We start from the raw sequence: 16,732 nt of genomic DNA, 5'->3' as shown, positions 1-16,732 counted from the left end.
GGTCTCAAACTCCCAGCCTCAAGTGATTTGCCTGCTTCGGCCTCCCAAAGTGCTGGGATTACAGGCATGAGCCACTGTGCCCAGCCTACCGTTTTCATTTTCTAAGTCACAAAATTTAAAGTATATTTAGAATCGTCTAAAATACTAAACATTAAAAGCAGGGATGATTTGAAAAAGTGTACTTTGGGGCCGGAGAGAAAACCTGAGCTAATCACAGAAATCATACTTAGTAATTTTAGTAAAGCTTTAGTCAGGTAGCCATGAATACGAGCTTTCTTTTACAGCAAAAGTGAATAAAGAAATCACAGTAGATTCAATTTAATAGAAGCTATCACCCTAAATCATAGTCATTTTATATACTAAAATGAAAAAGATTATTTTCAATTACATATAATTGTATGCAACTATATATGTATATATATATATATAAAACTATGTATTTTGTCACACATAGTTCATAACTGGTAGACTTTGTAGAGTCTGTGGCCTCATTTTAACTTCTGAAGAGTGAGAAACCATATTTATTTGAAGGGCTATGGAAAGTTTCATGAATGAATTAGTTTTGGAGATCCATCTTGAAGGAGGGACAGAATTTGAATCCCAAAATGGTGAGGAGGTGACCTCTAAAGCAGAGGAACTTCCTTGAACAAATGTTTGGTGTTGGAAAAGCAAGTCCTGCTTCTGGAATTGTGAGAAAGCTTCTTTACCTGAAGCACAGTGTGACGCTTAAAAATAGTCGTAAATGCTTCTCTTTCCTGGACTCATACCTTGCAGTGTCATTTTGCAGCTCCCCTCAATGGGAAGTGGAACCTCTTTCTGCACCTCTTCAATATGGCTGACCCTGGAAGTTGCCTTGGCACACAGAACACAGCAGAATTGGCTTCATCTTGTTTCTAAGCCTTGGTTTCACATGCCTTGCATGCTTCCTAACTCTGGCTCTAGGAAACTTGTTGCTGTCATGTAAGCAAGCCCAAGCTGGCCTGCTGAACAATCCAGCAAATCCCAGTCAAATCCAGCACTGCAACCAATAGCAAGCCAGCCACCAGACATGTGAGTGGGGTCACCTCAAATCAGCCAACCTCCACCAAGTCATCAGATATAAGAGTGAGAACAGCCCAGAATGACTGAGCCAGTCCAGACCAGCAGAACCACCAAGCTGACCTGTAGACTTAGGAGCAGTGAACAGTTGATTGTTACAGAAGCCATTCTGTTTAGAGTGTGTGTGTTACTGCTTGCATCCAAATACATCCTATCTTATCTAATGAGAAAAGGCCCTGCTCAAGGTTGGGCTGTAGTTGGGCGCCAGAAGTATCTTTGTGGCTTACTCTAATACTCGAGGAGATCAAGGCTCAGACCAGGTAGTCTTGTGGACAACACTTTCCTTACCCCTCTGTGCACTTAAATCAATGAAGCAGGTTCACAGAAGCATGCATGCTCTCTGAACACAGTATTTGCATTCCTGTCTCCAAACATTTACTCCACCATGCATCCAGTAAGAATTTCTACTTCTCTCCTCCTCTCCTCCGTTGAGTTTTTTTGTTTTTTGTTTTTTGTTTTTTGTTTTTTTGAGTTCTACCTTCCCTAGCCTTCCTCCACTGCACCAACCCACAGTGATCGCAGTCTCTTCCAAATGCTTTGTAACATGGTAGGCACCACTCACTTGTGACTCACTGGAGCATTTTAAGACTTGTCTTTCTGTGTCTCTCTTCCAATAAAATTACAGTTTCTTTGAGGGTAAAAAGCTCTAAAAAAATATACTTCCAGGAGTGCCAGTGTTGTAAAAATTTAACTTGACAATTAGCAAAACCAATAAATTCATTACACTATTCTGTTCCTGTAGGTGATCAGTATATGAATATGGATCCCTACGTGATGATTTTCTGGCCTATTTTGTCCCTTTTTTTGGTTACTTTAACCAGGCCATAACATAAAGGTTATGTCATTTGTAACTGTCAAGCTTAATTAAGCCCATTATAATTCATTAACCCCTGTGCTTGCTTTGTAATTAACATTGATTAACACAAACAAGTACAAAATAGGCCGTCAGCACTTTCCGGAAGTGCTGATTACAATTATATTGGTAATTCAATACAGTATAGGAGATGGCAGGATAGTAACTTGCACTCACTTTACATGAGATAAATGCTACCATGCAAAACTAAGCCAAGAAACAAAATATTTTCCTCATCTAACTCACCGATTAAACCTTTACCCTGTTAACCCACTCTATGACTGTGTAAACCTCCAGTAAGATTACTGAAGGCACAGCTCCAAGTAACTTGTTTAATTGCATTCCAGGGACAAAAGAGGGAAGCGCTTCAAAGCTGACAGACAGATGGTAGAGTGTCCAGTCGCAGCAAAGCAGACCCTGAGGCTCATGACAGGCAACTCTGGGGCTGAGATCTCATTTGTAGTTCTGGGATAAAGTCCAGGGTTTGATGGCAGCAGGCCGAACTGTAAAGATGCTCAACAATACGCACCCCAGAGACATTGAATCTGAAAAGCTTGGAGTGAATAACAATCTGGAAATGAACTCTATCTGCCTGTTCACCATTCCCCCGGAACCAAAAAAAAAAAAAATCTATATTCCAGATGGTGTTCAAGTTTCCTTTCCCTGAGACCTCAGCAGTCCGTCAGTGAGGTGCTCCTGCAATCCACGTTAAGGGGAGTTCACCATGCTCACATGGGAATACAGTAGATTGCCAGTAGGGATGGCCATAGCTTTGTACTTCCTCATATTTCCAGGAATAAAGCTAGGGTGCCTAGGAGCTGCAGCAATTTTTCTTCTGTAAAATAAGCAAGCAGGACTCTGCCCCACTGCACTCCAGGGAAAGATTAAGAGAATTGATATCATCCAAATCAATTGGCCCTGTGCAGATGACTTGATAATGAGGCCATTGAGTTCTTATGGTTCACTGTTATTGCTCCAAAAATTATGCTACAAAAATCATTCAAATGCTCAAAAAGGAATATTAGAACGAAATGGGGTGTTCCAAAGTCATTGCAGAGAGGTATGTAATGTTTCTGAAGATCCCTGAGATACTAAGACTTCTATATACATGAATGACTCATAGAGAAGAAATATACCAGATGAAAATATATGTAGAAGTTTGCTGAAGATCATGTGAATTCTAGAGCCAAGATCTAAACCCTGCTATCTGTGTCCTTATAGCTCAGGCCTTTTCCTTCAGCCCCTCCTTCTCAGCAGAGATGTGTTGGAGAAATCACTAGAAATGGAAAAGCAGCTGACAGAAGCAGAACTGAATAAAGAAATAGGGAAAGAAACAAATACATGTTGATACAAAGGGTCAGCCTTAAGCAAGACTGCAACATTGATGCAGCACAGGAAAGCTTCAAAATTGGGTCTTAGCCCAGGAGGGTTCTTGGCTTCACCCAGGAAAGAATTCAAGGGTGAGCTGGTGGTAGAAGACTGTAACTATTGCTGAAGTGGCAGTGTACAGTGGTAGCAGAGGCACTGCTCCTAGTGGAGCAGAGATTGCCAATAGGCACTGTGCCCAGAGTAGCAGCTCAGAGGCTTTTCTGCACTCATATTTATACGTATTTTTAATTATGTGCAAATTAAGGGGTGGTATATGCAGAAATGTCTATGAAAGTGTGGTAACTTCTGGGTTGTTGGGTTATTGCCTTGGAAAGGGGTGATAACTTCTGGATGTTACCATGGCACACTGATGGGTGTGTCTTATGGAAAGCTGGTCCTTAATTTGGTCCAATGTCCCAGCCCCACCTCTGGAGCTGAGTCCTGCCTCCTACCTCAACTTAGGTGACATTTGTCTTTGGTGGCCACAGCCTTTCTTCCTGCCATTGTCAAGCACCATACTCAAGGTCTCATCTCCATCCCAACAGGGCTATAGACAGGCATTTAATCCTTTTTCTTAGCATCCTATTTTCTCTTCCTCATACAGTCTCTCTCTGTCTCTCTCTCTCCTTTTGTTTTATGTTGCTAGAATAAGGCACACCAAGACTTTTTAAACTATTTATTTTTTAAAATAAGATGAAATTCATTCAGTGACATGCATAAAGTGTACAAATATTAAATGTTCAACTGGATGAATTATTTCATATGTATATACCCATGTAACCACCACCCAGATGAGATTCAGAATGTTTCTACCTTCCTAGAAAGCTCCCTGGAAGTACAGGCTTTTTGTTTTAGTCAGGGGTATTGGAATGTCAGTTTCAGATAGTTATATTCAGAGTTCTTAGTGTGCAGTTTTATGAGTTTTAACAAATGCATACATTTGTGTAGCTATGTTTTTACAATATAGTAAAAACATAGAACAGCATCATCACCCCAAAATGTCCCTAAGCCCCTTCGTAGTAAATCTCCCCCCACCCCTGCCAACCACTAATCTACTTTCTGTTTCTACAGTTTGTCTTTTGTAGAATATATTTTGAGTCTGACCTCTTCCACTTAGTATAATACATTTGAGATTCATCCATGTGTCAATAGTTCCTTTTATGTTGAGTAGTATTTAATTAAACCACAGTCTGTATATCCATTCACAAGTTAAAGGACATTTGGGTGTTTCCAATTTTTGACAATTATGAATAAAGCCACTAAAAACATTCACATATAGGGTTTTGTTTGAACCTAAGTTTTCATTTCTTCTGGGCAAAAACCAAGGAAGTCGAATTTCTTGGTCTATGCCAAGTACATGTTTAATTTAAAAAAAAAGAAAAAAGAAAAAACATTCCCTGGAATAGGTGTACCATTTTGCATTTCCACCAGCAATGTACAAGAATCTTCCTTCTCCATAGGCTCACCAGCAGTTGGGATTGCCAGTTTTTTAAAGTCATTTTACCAGGTGTGCACAGAGTTTTGAAGCTGCATAACATGTTCATAGATTTTATTGCCGTCTTCAGAGAAGATGTAAGATCAGTCTTAAATATCTAACTATATGAGAGCAACTTGGCTCATATTAATTAGGCAGTTCATATTAACATTCTTAACTAGAGTTACTTTTACTTATTCAGCCAAATTGATTAGTTGTCTGTACCTCAAGCAGTATCGATGCCAATTTCCCTAACACACTTAAAGGCAAAACTCCTGATTCATATCTGCTGGTGTCCTGCAAGGTATGCCTGAAAGTTAGGGCTGCTCACTTCTTTTTGGCACCTTTAAAACACTCAACCATCTTCCTCTAATCACCTTGTTTTGGTGTGTTTTCTGTACCAAGAAAATGAAACATCCTTCCAGCTTCTACCTTCAAAAATATATCTATCATGGAAATCTATTGGGGTATCCCCATAAAAATATATATATGTATGTATACATATATAAACTGCTAGGGTGGATAAGAAAAAAAAAAAAGATTCATTTCAGTAAACAAATCATCTTTCAGTGACTCGCTAGAAAATTCAACCACTTTCCTACTCAGTCCTCAATATGCACATGACCACACACTGCAATTCTCTAGAAGTAACCACTGCTGATTTTTCTGTCTCAGGCAGAAACATACATAGTCAGAACTTGGTCTTCTCAGATTTGTCATACAAACTCCACTCTGCCTGTTGCTACTTTCAGGATTTCATTCCTAATGCCTCATTCATTTGCATCAGCCTCCCTCACCTGCTGATGCCAATAGGATGCTATCTGCAAGGAGGCTGTGAAACGTGCCACCTCCTAAACATTACTTATGTCCCTCCTTCCCTGCCCCAGTCCCCAAGCTATTTCTGTCTCATTCCCAAACAAGCAAACATACTGGACATCTTAGCTGCATCTATTAATTTTTTTAACTTTATTATTTACTTTAAATAATAAATGCAAAAGGACAAAAAGGTACAAAAAGTCCTAGAGCTGGCAGCCTCTCTTCCATTCCCTTCCCTGGTTCTCTGGTTCTCTTGCCCAGAGGCAACTCCTGTTACCAGTGTCTTGTGCCATTCCAGAAAGAGAGATTTTATCTGCTTACAAACATACCATCTCGATATTTTTATTCTTTGCACAAATGTAACAAGCAATAACAACCTTTTAGAAACTGTTTCACATAAAATCAATATCTTGTAAAGCATTTTATTTCACTATATCAACGTCTTGTAAAGCATTTCATTTCACTACTGAGGTATAAGGGTAGAACCAGATGGTCTTAATGTGACTGAATAGGACTTCCTCTTACTTTTTAGTGAAGTTGAGTGTTTTCTCAAATGTCTAGGACAGGCATCCCCAAACTACGGCCTGCGGGGCGCATGCGGCCCCCTGAGGCCATTTATCCGGCCCCCCGCCGCACTTCAGGAAGGGGCACCTCTTTCATTGGTGTTCAGTGAGAGGAGCACAGTATGTGGCGGCCCTCCAACGGTCTGAGGGACAGTGAACTGGCCCCCTGTGTAAAAAGTTTGGGGATGCCTGGTCTAGGAACTGCTTGTATTTCCTTATCTCTGAATTATTTTTATCACTTGCCCATTTGTTCATTGAATTATTTTCTTGTTACTCTGTAGAAATAATTTATAAATATGGAAAAGTAGCATTTTCTGTGGTATCTGTTAAAGTTTTTCCCACAGTTTTGGCTGCTTTTTGTGTTATTGTTTCTAGATTTCTGTTACTTAAAGAAGTAAACCTGCTGGGCGCAGTGGCTCAGGCCTGTAATACCAACTCTTTGGGATGCTGAGGCGGGCGGATCACTTGAGATCAGAAGTTTGAAACCAGCCTGGCCAACATCTCTACTGAAATATAAAAATTAGCCTGGCATGGTGATCCAAACATGTAATCCCAGCTACTTAGGAGGTTGAGGCACAAGAATCATTTGAACGGGCCGGGCGCGGTGGCTCAAGCCTGTAATCCCAGCACTTTGGGAGGCCGAGGCGGGTGGATCACGAGGTCAAGAGATCGAGACCAACCTGGTCAACATGGTGAAACCCCATCTCTACTAAAAATACAAAAAATTAGCTGGGCATGGTGGTGTGTGCCTATAATCCCAGCTACTCAGGAGGCTGAGGCAGGAGAATTGCCTGAACCCAGGAGGCGGAGGTTGCGGTGAGCCGAGATCGCGCCATTGCACTTCAGCCTGGGTAACAAGAGCGAAACTCCACCTCAAAAAAAAAAAAAAAAAAAAAAAAAAAAGAATCATTTGAACGTAGGAGGCAGAGACTGTAGTAAGCCAAGATAGCACCACTGCACTCCAGCCTGGGTGACAAAGCAAAAGTCTGTCTCAAAAAATAAATAAATAAAACTGTATTTTCTTGTTTCGTAAATAAAGCTGACTGAGTGATTTAGTGATTAATCACTAATCTTTAGCGATTAGTCAAAAACACCACATCCTACATCCTTATTCAATTCCTCCAGCCCTATCTTTGCTTCAACCTCGGCTGGGGAAGCAATCACAGATGCAGCTGGATCAACCAAGAAGATCTTGACCTTCTCACCAGGGGGAAGGTGAACTCAGTCTCCAGAGACAAAGCCAGGACCTGCTTGTACCCACTGATGATAGACTGAGGAACTGATGTCACAGGTGGGCACGCACATGATGGCAACATGGCGGACACCCTCCAGGAAGAAAGAGTGGTGTCCTCTGCAATGTCAAGCACTTTGGGTGGCAGATGTTGCCACTGGCAAACGCCTGCTGGGTGATCAGCTGAAGGAGAAGGAGAAGCGAAGCATGTCAGTACCTTCAACAGCATGGCGTCACTGGCGGCCGCTTTCTCTCCAGTCTTAATCAGCTGCACATCACTCAGGATTTCCATGGTGATTTTTTGTGTGTGGTTGCATTTATCCCTTTCAAAAACTCCCACTTACAGGTTTTGTGACATGTTTAGGAAGGCACTTCCCATCTCAACATTATAAAATAAGTTCTCTTATGGTTTTCTTTTTGTGGTAATAATAATTATGAAGAGGCTCCAACCTGATTTATTTTAACATGACTTCTGGTTGTCCTGGTCCCACTGAATCATCCATCTTCCCCCAGTGACTCGATGTCTTGGCTGCATCTTAAAAAGAAGGCAGAAGTTCCTTTCCACTTAAAAATGAGTACATCTTAATTCCACTTTCTATTTGACATATCCTGTGTGTCACTTTTGTTACGTGTTACACCTTAGAGTTACTTACTGCAGTATATCCAGTTTGCCAACGAAGATAGCTAAGCACTGAGAGATTCAAGCAGTCAGACTCACCTGGTCACAGCGCCGATACTGAACCATGTAATGCTAAACCTCAGGGAGTTGTTGGGGAAGGAGTTCAACCTTTGGACGTTGTTATGGGCCAGACCATGCTCTCTGCCTCCCAATCCTCATTCATATGTTGAAGAACTAACCTCAGAACATGACTGTAGTTAGAGACAGAGTCTTTAAAGATGCAATGAAGTTAAAATGAGGTTACAAATGTGGATCCTGATCCAGTATACTAGTGTCATAGGAAGAAGAAATTAGGATACAGGTGTGTACAATGAGAAGACCATGTGAAGACACAGGGAGAAGACAGCTATCTACAAACCAAGGACAGAGGCTTATAGATCCTGCTAACACCTTGGTCTTCAGGCATCTAGCCTCCAGAACTGTGGACACATAAATTTCTGTTGTTTAAACCACCCTGTCTGTGGTACTTTGTTATGGCAGGCTAGTAAATTAATACAGAGGTACACAGACCTGGCTGAATCAATTAAAGGTCTTTGGCTGCAAGCCCTAGACATCTAGTCAGGTCTAGTGTCTTAGTCAAGTTTGCTGAGTCTCCTATGGAAATCTGCATGCGACAGGTGCATTGGGAGGTGCATAGGGGAGTAAAGGAGGCTGGGAGAGGGAGAAGTTGAACTGTGATGTAATATTGTAGCAGAGGTCTCAGGTGCTTTTGAGCTGGGATGGCCCTTCAGGGTTGCAGATTGAGGCAAGGGGGCTGGACTGTTGTCCCCCAGCAGACTTTCCCTAGAACAGGGTCCAAACTTGGATGAGGAAGCTCTGTGTGGCTGAGGACAAGTGCTGAGAGAGACTCAGCTGTGAGCCATCAGCAGCCAATGCTGCTGGCACCTGGAGAATGAGTATCCGGATCCTGGAGAGGGATCTGGGCAGAGCACACCTGCAACCACCACTCCCACCTAAGCAGAGGGGTTGGTGGGATGCATATGTGGGAAACTTGCAGCATGGAGGGTCAACTTGAAGGAGTGGGCTTCACAACAGACATGGCCCAGTGCAACATGGGGATTGGGAGGGCAGGAACAAAATGGACAGTTTCTCCAGGCAACAACCACGGAAGTGAATCAACTGCAACCATCATTATGCCTTTCCCTTCAACATTCACATTCCTGGGAGAGAGAGAGGCTACTTAGCCTGACTCTGACTTTGGTCACCTACTTGCCTCCTGGACAGAATGGGGCCTGGCACTTTGACTGACACTCTGCAGAAGGCTGCACAATGTGGAGAAGGGGTGGTTCCCAAAAGACCAATTGAGATGTCATCACTAGATCAAAGAGGTTGGACACTGGGCAGGCAAAAACAACACAGGTTTACTGGGCAGGCCAGCCGCATTGGAATCTCAGTTTTAGGTGACTTTGGGCTACTGAGCCCCGCTCAGCCGTAGAGACCCCCACCCAGGTGATGCTGAAGGAATTAAGAAGCAGACACCCAGATTGAACAGAGTGGGACTATTGGCGGGGGGCCAACGGCCTTCCGAGCTGAGAGCCCCGGGCCAACAGCCTTCTGGGCTGAAGGCCTCGAGCAGTCTCTGACCCACGTAGTTATTCTCTCTGAACAGGTGATTATTATTAACATACAGGTGTTCAGTGTTTTCTCAGAGAACCAAGAAAAACTAGGTAGGCAGCTGGTGCCTGCTTACCACTGATTAAGGACAAACTAGAAAGTGTTCTCCACGAGGGAGCCACGGGGGCAGGCTCACACATCCCATTTAAAGAATTGTTTTGACCAGTGTATGATATACATATACTGTTTTGCTACTTTAGAATGCCCCAAGTAGTTTTCCACTGTGGGGGAGGGGGCAGCTCGGTTTTCCTTGCCGTCATTCTTCTTAGCCAACAATATACTTTTATCATACGCTCAGCATTTCTCAGCAGTCTTACGGTCAGCATTTCTTAACATTGGGCACATACTGGAACTCATAAAACTTTAGGTGCGGCCGAGCGTGGTGGCTCATGCCTGTAATCCAAGCACTTTGGAGGCCAAGGCGGGCGGATCACCCGAGGTCCGGAGTTCAAGATCAGCCTGACCAACATGGTGAAACTCCATCCTTAAAAAAAAAAAAAAACTTTAGGTGCTTCATTTGTAGAGTATAAATAATACTACCTACCTCCGAGGATTTTTCAGGCTTAGATGATGTATCAATATCTACCTATATGTAAGTGTGTACATATATTTGTATACATGTATACATAAACATGCATATCTTCACATATATTCATGCACATACTATGTAGATATATATGATCCCTATAAATTGAGAGCTGCCATTTATTTGATTTATCTCTATGGCTTTTAGGACTTTTTTATTTTCTGCAACGTTATCCAGTTGCATTTGGCATTCCCATCTCTTCTTGAGAACAGGAGAAAGATTTCATTTGTCTTTTTAAACGTGCTAATTGGCTAGGTGTGTTGGCTCATTCCTGTAATCCCTGCTCTATAAGGGACTGCTGTGGGAGGATCACTTAAGGCCAGAAGTTTGAGATCAGCCTGGGCAATATAGCGAGACCTATCTCTACAAAAAGCTTAAAAATTATCCAGGCATGGTGGCACACACCTGTAGTCCCACCTACTTGCGAGGCTAAGGCAGGAGAATAGTGTGAGTCCACGAGGTACACCCTGCAGTGAGCTATGATCCTGCCATTGCACTCAGACTGGGTGACAGAGCCAGACCATGTCTCAAAAAAAAAAAAAAAAGTGTGAATTCCCAAACCCCAGATATGGAAAACCTTAGAAACACCCTTTATAGAGAGAACAGGGAAGATGAAAAGTTTCACAATTTTATATTCTTCACTTTTTTTTTCTTTTGAGACAGAGTCTTGCTCTGTTGCCCAGGCTGGAGTGCAGTGGCACGATCTCGGCTTACTGCAACCTCTGCCTCCTGGGTTCAAGCCATTCTTCCTGCCTCAGCCTCCCAAGCAGCTGAGATTATAGGCACACACTAACACACTTGGCTAATTTTTGTATTTTTAGTAGAGGTGGGTCTGGTCTCAAACTCCTGACCTCAGGTGATCCACCTGCCTCGACCTCCCAAAGTACTGGGATTACAGGCATGAGCCACTGCGCCCTGCCTATATTCTTCATTTTGGACATGGGGGTGTATACAATTTTACATTTAGAACAGTAAATAAAACAAATAAATAAACATAAAAAGTCAGGAGTGGAATGAAGAAACCAAAAGGAGAGCGTGCCCACTATGTCATCTTTCCCCTGGTAAGCGTGCAGGCAGAACCATCTCATGGTTTCTCAACAGCAGATGGGACGAAGCAGTGGATAGTCCAGGGTGAGGACGTCAAAGCCTACCCCAAAAATGTCAGAGGTCAGTGAAGTTCCAGAATGGAGCATGCAGCCCCATTTCTTTATTTGCTCATTTTAGAGAGAGTCATTTATCATGAGGTCAGGCAGAACTTGAACAGAGAAGCGGTGGTAATGAGAGGATGGGATAGCATTTTCTTCCCTACATTTATTTTCCAAAAGGATCCAATTCCAGCAACGAAGTGTCTGCTTCACTCCCGCACAGCCACCAAGAGGCATGGCTTCTGTGGATGCTTTCCAGCTTGCAAATGCTTCCTCTCCGAGGTCACACAAGTAGCTGATACATTCATTTCCCTGAAATAAATGCCATCATGGAGGTCTTCTTGTAGCTGTCAGAGGTGATGAGCAGTGTTGATGGAGTGGGGTAATGACATTGCAAAGTGATTGAAAGGGTTTAGGATGTGATTTCCTATTTGGTTCAGACAAAATAAAACCATTATCCGTGCTTCATCTTTTTTAAAGAGATTGTTTTCTGAGCTCTTTCATGCCTGGAGCCTGTTGCAGCACCCAGGGACAATATTAGCCTGTCACGATTACAGATCAGTTCATCACCACAGTCAGCCTCCAATATCCTTGAACTCTTTGCAGAGGAAATGACTTTTCTGGGTCTGTATTATCCCCGGGTACGTCAACTTTTGAAAAAGATGTTGCTGTAGTCATTCATTGAACTGTGGAAAACCGTCTGCCAGCACAGACCCAGGCACATTGGCGAATTTGCTGGTAGCTGCCTATGAGCAATCAAGACCTCCATTAGCTCATTGGCGAATTTGCTGGTAGCTGCCTATGAGCAATCAAGACCTCCATTAGCTCATTGGCGAATTTGCTGGTAGCTGCCTATGAGCAATCAAGACCTCCATTAGTGTCTCAAGGGAAATGAGACACCTGGACATGTGGATGCAGGTGGGGGGCGGGGGTCAGCAACTTGCCTGAATGGGTTATGGATAGACTTGATGTTGGAAGGACTAGGGTTCCCTAGTGCCTTTCTTATCTGTTACTAAACTATGCCTGAGTCAGTGAACTCACGTGGCCAGGCCACAGTGAGGGTTTCAGGAGGGCTGTCAGTATCCTCTCTCACACACTTTTACCCCCTGCTAATGCAGGAAGCTATACTGTTAATGTTCTGGCTCCCAATCCCACTTCACTCAACAACAGCCCTGTCACCAGGCCTATTACCTGATTTTCAGGTGTTAGATTGCTAGCTCTGCAATGTAAAGGGATTTCCATCCGAGGGACTTTCTAAGCATCAGGCTTTAACTCAGCCTGCACACAAGGGATAGAAGCAGATCCCATGGCCCAGAATCGAAATATCTTTAATTCATTTCCATAGGTGAAGGCAGCAAATGTATATAGACCTCAATTTGTCTGTTGATGCTTTGTAAAAAATATATAAAACATAAAATTTACAAACCTTTGCCATTTCGAAGTGTATAGTGCAATGGCATTAAGTACATTCACGTTATTGTACAGCATCGCCACCATCTGCTCCAGAACGTTTTTACCATCCCAAACTGAAACTCAGTACCCATTAAACAGTGGCTCCCCACTCTCCCCTCCCTGGCTATGTCATCCTTGCCAATGACCATTCTACCTTCTACCTCTATGAATAATATTCCATTATGTATATATACCACATTCTGTTTATTTGTTTATTGGTTGGTGGGTATCTGTGTTGTTTTTATTGTTTATGGGCATATGCACATCTGTTCAAGTCCCTATTTTCAATTCTTTTGGAAGGCAACTTCACCGCTACACCACCAACGCTAGTGCTTTTTCAGGTATATACTAGAAGTGGGAATGCTGGATCATATGGCATTTCTATGTTTAATTTTTTGAGAAACCAACATACCATTTTCCACAGTGCCTACACCACTTTACATCCCTTTCAGGAATACAGAAGGGTTCCAATTGCTTCACATCCTTTCCAACATTTCTTTTTAAGGTTATTCTAATGAGTGTCCCATTCGTGTTTTTAAATATGATCACTCTTCCTTTATGAAGTTGCTTCAAAATAAAGGAAGAGAAGAAATATGGAAGGAAAATCAATGAGGGGTGGTCACTGAATATAGGACGGAGAATTTTGTGAGATGACGGCCACCAGCATCAGAACCTCGTTTGGATCTGAGGGGACACACACTCCAGTCTTGTGTACTTCTGAAACTTTTCCTACATGTTCTCAAGCTGCAACGAGCTGAGACCATTGTCATCCTTTTATTCTATTACCTTCACATAACTAAAATATGTTTATTAATAATAATATTATAAAAACAGACTAATTCTCACCAGGGAGAAAGGATTTGAAATATCTAAAACTGACAAGGGATTAAGATTCTAAATACACCAACAACTGCAAATCAGCAGGGAACATAAGAAATCCAATGAAAAAAATAGGTGAAGAATATGGATAAGCATTTTACAGATAGCGAAGATTGAAATCTATGAAAAAAATCCTCAAATCAGATAAATAACAAAACAAAACACACATTGCACCCCCAATAATAGCAAATTTTATAAGGTTGAAAAATAAAAACAAACGTCGAAAAAGATGCGGGTAGACCAAGAACTTCCATGAACTGCTGTTGGAAGGTAAACTTAGACATTCTGGAAAATGAACTGACGTTATTTTATGAAATTAAATATGTTTCAGCCAGAAGAGGCAGAAATTCCTCTCTTGAATATCCCAGAGAAATTCTTGGACAGGTTTGCAAGAAAATCTTCATCACAGCATTGTTTGCGCCTCCAAGGAGTGAAGAAAGACAACTGAATGGGGGAAAGAAGAGTCTTTTCAACAAATTGCTCTGGGAAAGCGAAGGTCCACGTGCAAGAGAATGAAGCTAGACTCCTTCCTTATACCACGTGCAAAAGTTAACTCAGACTGAATCACGGACATACATGTTAGAGCTCAAAACTGTACATTTCTTAGAAGAAAACAAATGAGTAAATCGTTGACTTGGGTTAGGTAATAGTTTCTGTTGTTGCTGTTGTTTGTTTTTTGGTTTTTCTTTTAAGTTATGACACCGAAAGCACAAGCGACGAAAGAAAGAAATAAATTGGATTTTAACAAAGTTTAAAACTTTCGTGCTTTAAAAGATACCATCATGAAAGTGAAGAGACAACCCATGGAATGGGAGAAAACATTTTCAAATATTTGCAAGTTGTATGCCTGTTAAAGGAATCAGACAATAAGTTCAGAAATAAAAAGACGACCCAATTTAAATATAGGAAAAGGGTATAAGAGTCATTTCTCTAGGAAGATAAACAAACATCTGACATGTACATGAAAAGATACGCAACATTACTGGTCATTAGGGAAATGCAATTGAAAACCACAATGAGATGCCAGTATACACCTACTAGGATGGCTGCAATCAAAACAATTCACAATAAGAGGTATGTGGAAAAATTGAAACCCACATTAATTGCTGGTGAGAATGCAAAATAGTCTAGCAATTTTGGAAAACAGTTTGGCAGCTCCTTGAAATGTTAAACAGAGAATTAACATATGACCTGGCAATTCTGCTAGATCTAAATTCAAGAGATATCACAGTATATGTTTATGCAAACTCACACAAATATCCATAGCAGTGTATTGAACAATAGCCAAAAAGTAGAAACAACCCAAATGTTGGTAACTGATGAAAGAATAGACAAAAATATGATACATCAATGCAATGGAATAATACTTAGCAATAAAAAGAAATGAAGCCAGGTGCAGTGGCTCAGGTCTGTAATCCCACTGCGTTGGGAAGCTGAGCTGAGGGGATTGCTAGAGCCCTCAAGTTCAAGGCTGCAGTAAGCTATGATTCCACCGTGCTTCAGCCCTGGGTGACAGAGTAAGACTCTGTATCTTAAAAAAAAAAAAAAAAAAAAAAAAAAAAAAAAAAAGGCAGAAATTCCTCTCTTGAATATCCCAGGGAAATTCTTGGACAGGTCTGCAAGAAAATATGAAGATGGACTACTAATATGATGACTGCACCTTGAAAACATTTTGCTAAGGGAAAGTAGCCAGTCACAAAGGATCACATATGATATGATTTCATTGTTTGAAATGTGCTGAATGCTCAAACCTATACAGATAGAATGTAGATCAGATGTTGCCAGGGGCTTGAGAGAAGAGAAAACAGGAGTGACTGCTAACGGATAGAGAGGTTTTTAGGGGAGGGTGAAAGGGTTCCAAAATCACACAATAGTGAAGGTGATACAGTTCTGTGAATTTACGAAAAACAATTGAATTGTGTGTGATGAATCATACAGCATATGAATTTTATCTCAATAAACTTGCTTTAAAAAACATACAAACCCATTTATTTGATGTTGTTTTTAACATTACTGTATGCCTTCTTACGCTGAAGGTCAGCACTGGAGAGGAGGAAAGCAATGCTAGGCCGGGTGCGGTGGCTCACGCCTGTAATCCCAGCACTTTGGGAGGCCGAGGCGGGTGGATCACGAGGTCGAGAGATCGAGACTATCCTGGTCAACATGGTGAAACCCCGTCTCTACTAAAGATACAAAAAATTAGCTGGGCATGGTAGCGCGTGCCTGTAATCCCAGCTACTCAGGAGGCTGAGGCAGGAGAATTGCCTGAACCCAGGAGGCGGAGGTTGCGGTGAGCCGAGATCACACCATTGCACTCCGGCCTGGGTAACAAGAAAGCAATGCTAATTCAATGCTTTTAAAGAAGTATATTAAATACCTCACTTTAAATGGTCAGTCACTTGGGGCGAAGTAGCACCCAAAATACATATGGAAAAAAGCATTTTTCTCCTTCTGTTGCACAGCATGAACACATCGACTGCTATGGAAAAGAAAAAGAAAAGTCTAACCATGTTTGGCTAAAATGTACAATGATATTTAACAGCACCAGGAAAAATTTCAAAGCATTGGATTTGGGACATATTGAAAAGTCCTTCAAATTACTTTTTGAGACTTGATACTCCTACTAGTCACCTCGAAGAGAGTGAGGACATAATGAACCAGAAGAGAAAGAAGAAAAGGGACTGTTTCGTACGTGACTTTGGAAAGGATTATCACCTGGTTGGGGATACCCAGCAGCAGAAACCCATCACCAGGCTTGTGTACTATCAACTTAGCTTCAGTGTACCTAGAAAGACTGGATCCAGGCTGGGTGTGGTGGCTCATGCCTGTAATCCCAGCACTTTGGGAAGCCCAGGTGTGTGGATCACCTGAGGTCAGAAGTTGGAGTCTAGCCTGGCCAACATGGTGAAATCTTGTCTCTACTAAAAATACAAAACTTAGCTGGGTGTCCCAAGTTCCCAGGAGCTGTCTGGTG

This window comes from Saimiri boliviensis, chromosome 9 (assembly GCF_048565385.1).
Source record: "Saimiri boliviensis isolate mSaiBol1 chromosome 9, mSaiBol1.pri, whole genome shotgun sequence".
Classification (NCBI taxonomy): Eukaryota; Metazoa; Chordata; class Mammalia; order Primates; family Cebidae; genus Saimiri; species Saimiri boliviensis.
Note: the sequence above shows the minus strand (reverse complement) of the source record.